This window comes from Amblyomma maculatum, chromosome 7 (assembly GCF_055883805.1).
Source record: "Amblyomma maculatum isolate TAMU_Amacu chromosome 7, ASM5588380v1, whole genome shotgun sequence".
Lineage (NCBI taxonomy): Eukaryota > Metazoa > Arthropoda > Arachnida > Ixodida > Ixodidae > Amblyomma > Amblyomma maculatum.
The window spans coordinates 21,216,340-21,222,339 of NC_139350.1; positions in this window are offsets into that span (position 1 = coordinate 21,216,340).

A 6,000-nucleotide genomic window follows, 5' to 3' on the forward strand; every position below is an offset into this window, starting at 1 on the left:
GAGTTGACTTCATGCTCGGCTACCACTATGTTTCTTTTAACTAGCTTGGAGACAGGAGATCCCCCCCCCCCGGTCACCGTGGAACGCCTGATACCCGAAGAATTTGGGTAGACCGTTTCCTGTTTCCTGAAGGGCTATAGCTAAAGGTTTTGCATCGCTTTGGACTAAGTGCAGTTGCAAGAGCGTTCGCTTTCGTTGGAAGCCGAGGCAGTTCCACTCCCGCACCAGCGAGGCTTCATTTTTACGGCGCTTGTCCATTTTGTTGCATTTGGGTCATCGTCTTTTCTAATGTAGTCAACCTAGCGGCGAAGGCGTTCTGCATTGCGGGGAATTGCGTCTGCATTTGATTTAAGCGGTGTGATGTCATACCTGACGGCGGCGGCGGCCCCGCGGCGATCGCCGGCGTCTGCCAGCTATGCTGGCTGCTAGGCAACGGTACTGTAGCAATGGCTCAGGGCCATTCTGTGCCGTTTGTGGCCAATGTAGGTTTCGCTACAATATGAATGTCTAAAAATCGTGTTGAGCACAGAGAATCTAAGCCTACTGTGTGAACTAGGAAGCGGGTTTTATGAACGCCCTTTATTTTTGTCCCCAGAAGGCGAGATATATTTGCACTTAGTAAACTATGTAAATTGATTTATTGATTTAGAGAATACGCCACGTCGTGGTAGCGCAGTGCTCAATATTCCAGACTTTTGCTATTCAGTATGCAGGTTTCTGCTGAGCCGCAGACAACTGCGTCTCAATGGAAGTGAAACCGACAGGTTTCCGTGTACGGTGAGATGTCAGTGCAGGTTAAATTACTCGGTAGCCTTCCACTATGCCACATTTTACTCGTTGAGTGCCGCTGACACATCTCGCGGACAACTCAACAACGCATAGGCTTACGCATTCTCCAGTGCAGATTCTGCAGGGAACACGGAAATGTTTGTTATAAAACGTTAGGAAATTTTCGATATCTTCCCCACTTTTGGTGAGGCCTGCACGACCCAGACAGGAAATCGAGGAAGATCGAATGAAAGAAGAAAGAGGAGGTATAACGGGAGGCTTCGTGATAATCTCGACTAACAGGGGATCATTAAAGTGCACTGACATCGCACAACGCGCGCTCGCCTTGGCGTTTCGCCTCCACCGAAATGTAGCAAATCTTCGTTGAAGTTTCTGTCGCATTGGACGCGAATCTGGGGTCTACACCATAAAATGACATATCCTGTGTACGTTGCCGAGCGGGCCCAGAGATTCATTCCCCATACCAGTGGGTTATGGTGCGCCATATTCTAGTCGCGACCGGGGGTAAAGAGAGTGTACTCTATGGTGTAAGAGGTTAGGGCAGATGGAAATGCTCCTAATCGTAACCGCTGTTAGGACAAAAGCGGCCTGTGGAAGAAGTCATGGCAGAGGTCTGTAGGAAACAACAAGCGGCCCTATTCGTTCTGCGAACGCCGACCACCAACTTTGACAACCGTTCAGGAGAATGATTATCACAAAGTTCGACAGCTGACGACGAATATGATCATCACCAATTTCAAGAGCAGGTTAGCAGAAACACTAACGCAAGCTTCAGCAGATCAAGTTAGCATTCCACTAGGTTTTCGCCTTCATATCTTATAGATGTATTCGAACCTCGCAGTTCATTAATAATCCGTAAGCATTGTTTGGCTATGTAGGCGGATTTCGCTTGGTCATGAGTTTGTCGGTGCTGTAAAAGTGTTAGTGGTATATCGGAAAATGAATGGTACCATGATATAGAGCGTCAAGGATAGGGGTGCAAGTTGCATAATGGGTAAATACTTATATAAAACAGCTAATTTAATCAGTAACAGGTAAAAATAGATGTCTAAGAGAATGACATTGTCGAAATTTCTTCTATTTTTGATTTTTTAAAAGAAGTAAAGCTAATAATCAAACTCCGAGTTATTTTAAACAAGAATTACTTTACCCTGAGTTTGGCGCATGATGGCCTTAGTTGCCTATGTGCCATAAACCCCAACACAACACAACACAAATAGCCGGGAGGAGTAATGTAGACGTCCAAGGCGTCAGGTTTTGCTTGATTTGTGTGGTCTAACGTCCGAAAGCGATTCAGGATAGTAGAGATGACGCAGTGGAGGACTCTGAAAATTTCTACCACCTGAGGTTATTTAGCGGGCACTCACATCGCACAGTACAACACACGGGTGCCTTGAAAAGCTGCCGTGGTATTCAACTTCACATGACCTAGTCCTAACTTCCTGTAGCAGGAAATTTGAAATGTTGGAAATTGAACGAGTGCTTAAGGCCATCATTTGCGTGCACTAATGGTTGGCAATAGTTAAAAAGCGTGTAGAGAGGTATTCAACCAACTGCAGTCTGAAAAATTCCGTGATAGCTGCAAAATGTGCAGATTCCTTACACAAAATCTGCAGTTTCTGCAGCAACTGCAGAATCTAGAGCGCAAAAATACGAAAACCTGAGCATTGCGGTTGCACATGGTATATCAAGGGCCGCTTATTGAACACAACCAGTGTTCCGTTGGACGCATCGAAGTTCACTTACGTTCTATAATTGGTTTACAGGAATGTAAAGGCACTGTATCTTTCACTGACGGAATCCCCGACACATCTCGCTTGCAACACAGCAACGCTCCGGGTTGGGCATTTCTCCTGTGCAGCAACTGCAGTTATCTCGGAGCATCTTTAGAGCGCAGCTCTTTGGCGCCCGTCACTGCGTTTTGAGTCGTCGTTGCCGTCGGCGTCGTAATCGGTGACGTCCCCGGCCTTGACATCATGACAGGTTGTGACGTCGTCATGATGTCGCATCCGGCCGTGTCTAATAACCGGAAGTGACAATGACGTCACATCCGGTCATGCCATGACTGCTGATGACGTCGCCAGAATATTCACGCATATACGAAGCTATCTGTGACGCCTGGATTAGATCCAGGCGTCTGCGAGGCGCCTTTCATTTGGCTTTTTCGAACTCCACACCACAGAGCATATAGAAATAGTCGCATTACAATAGACATCAGTGGCGTTGAAGATTGGTTGAAAGCAAAGGAAGGACGCAGTATCTGTCAAAACTCTGCGCGGACACCGTTACCGAGCTGTAAAGAAAAAGAGAAAGGTGGCCCTGAAAAAAGAGAAAGAGGTACAGGGGGGGGGGGGGGGGTTGTTGAAAGCTTTGGGCGACCACGAAGCTTCCTTCACGACTGTCAAGAACTGTTAGAGGAGTGTTTCGTGAAGGGACATGCGTGAAAAATTAAAAAAATTGTTTTCTGTATTTGTACATATATGTCTTGCTTGAAATCTGCCTCAATCTATTGAAAAGGTGAAACAGCTGATGAACTGCGCTCAAATTTCCCATTTGGAAGTACCTGATAGTCAGCAAAATTTTCGACTTAAAGTAAACCTCTCGGCGCCTAAACTCTCAAGATCACAACCATTAAGCTTCTAATATAACGTACCTACATAAGTTTATTCACGGGAAGATCTATTAACGCCTAAGCATTGTGTGGCTATGTAGGCTGGTTTCGCATGGCTGTGGCGTTGTTGTGGCTGTTAAGGGGAACTAGTTGATATATCGGATCAAGAATGTTGCCTTCCGATAGCGCGTCAAGGAAACGTGTGCAGGCGACAAAATGGTTGATGTGGGTAGATTAGGTAATCGTCAAGAGGCCGTTAAGTGGTTTACAGGAAAGAAAAGGCCCAGATCCCAGGAATCCAGCTGACACATGTCGCGGAAAAACACATCAACGCTCAGGCTTACGCATTTCTTCAGTGCAAATACAGCAGTGATCTCGGAAAATTTTACGATAGCTTATTAAGCTCGTTCAGTCTGGAAACACCCGGCGTAGTACCAGTAATATCAGTATGTCGGAAACAATTGCTGTGTCAGTAAGTTCTCGTGGGAATGAGAACTGTATGTAGGTGTGTGGATCAGGTGAGAAATACAGCGTGAACAAGTCCGTACCTGGCGATAACAGGGATATTTATTATATTAAGTGGACTCGGAGTCGTTGGCGACGTATTTGCGCTCCGGCCTATGATGACTAATCAATGTTCCAGATTGTATAATAAACTTTATTGGGGTAAATTGGGGTTAGCGGTAGTGGGTTAGGAAAGAGCAGAAGTTGACAGTCCCCTGTCCAGGAGTCCATTGGCCTCAGCAGCGGCTCTAGTCCATTGAACCAGCATGAGCTGATGCTGTGCGTCCGAGTCGGCTGGAAGGTGCTTCCACTGCTCAGGACTAGGGCTAACTGTTTAAGGCATTATGGGGCTTGCTCTACATCCCCATGTTGTGTGTTATAGTGTAGCAGTGTCTCTGCACCAGACACATTCGCTTTTGTATTGCGTTGGCCATATCTTGTGGTACAGGGCTCTGTTTGGATGTGTGTTTGTTTGTAGGCGCCTAAGTGTAGTAGCTTGTTTTTGGCTTAGTGTGTCATGTAGAAGTGCGTACTTTCTACGCCTCTCCCTACACACTCATATTGTTTCCTCGTATGTTTCTGGTGTTGTGAAAGGCTCTACCGATGGCTCCGCCACCCGGCTAGTGAAACCTCGGACCCCGCCATCTACTCTAATGTTACCCTCCACCTCAGCGTCGGGGACCCAAACAATCGTGTGTAGAAACTTGTTTGCTATGCGATAAATCCTGTTGTTTTGGAAGGCTCTACAGGCGGCTTGCAAGTCCGAGACTATCCAGTAACTGTGTTGTCTTCTGTTTGCTTCTGAGGGTGCTAAGGCTATTGCCACCTCTTCCGCTGCGCGGATGCAATTGGCTCGTATACTTGTTTCGTATATGAGCTCGCCTTGTGAGTCAGTGACCGCGGCTGCAGTCGCCTTTCTTCCTTTGTACCTCGCTGCGTCGACGTTCTACATCACAAAATATTTTGTGTTCAGGTGTTTGTCAAGGGTTTTGGCTCTGGCATTCCTTCTGCCGTTATGATTGACAGGGTCCATATTTCTGGGCAGCGGTCTGACCGTGAAAGTGTCCCTGATGTCTGATGCGATATTTGTAGTTTCGCGCTATTGTCGTCTTCAGGGTGTATCCGAGTTTCGTAGGGAGCGCACAGCCTGTCTTGGTCTGTTTAAATCTTCTGATCTGGGAGTTGAGCATAGCTTCGCTATGTTCTTCGAAGGTATACTGCATGCCCAGATTGTCAAAGGTGCTTTTAGAGGCATGTGGTGGCAATCCTAGAGCCAGTTTGTATGGCTTTTTGATCAGCACGTTTATCTTGTTCCTTTTCGTCCTGTTTGTTTTAAGATATGTGCTTCTGTAGATGAGGCGTGGGATGACGAGGTCTGTCACTATCCGTATTGCGTCTTGCTCACTGATCCCCCTTCTTTAGTTTGTTATCCTGCTTATCATTCTAGAGATTTGGTTGGTCACAGTGGTAACCTATTTGATCGTCTGATCACGCTCGCCTCCTTCTTGTAACCACAGCCCTACTAATTTCATTTTGTTGTGTGTTGACAAGTCGGGTGTCCGTTCATGATTATGTCGATGTCCAGTGGTTGGTACCTGCCAGAGTGTGATCTTTTGTATTGTGATTTCTTTGGTGAGCACTGCATTGCACTAGAACGAGCGAAATCCTCAAGTTCTTGCGCAGCCAGTTGTAGCCGTTCTTTTTTTCCCCACTGGACCCTTTCTGGGTGCATACTGTTACATCGTCTGCGCAGATTGCATGTTGTATGTGTATGTGTTATATGTTCCTGCGTCGTCTCGCTATCCCTGTCATGGCAATGTTGAACAGTATTGGAGATATAACTGATCCTTCTGGTGTGCCCTTGGGGGTTTTTCTCCTTTCTGACCGTACGTTATTAGTCCCAATGATGGCTGCTCGGTACATTCGGAACGCTTTGATATACTTAAAGGTATATCTTCCACACTTTGTTGCCGAGAGTTCCTCGAGTATCGCTTCGTGGCTATTGTTTTCAAATGCGCCCTTCAAATCTATGGTCAGTATGATGGTCTCATTTCTTGCCGTTATTCTGTTTATGACAGCCTTCTTTAGCTGCAATA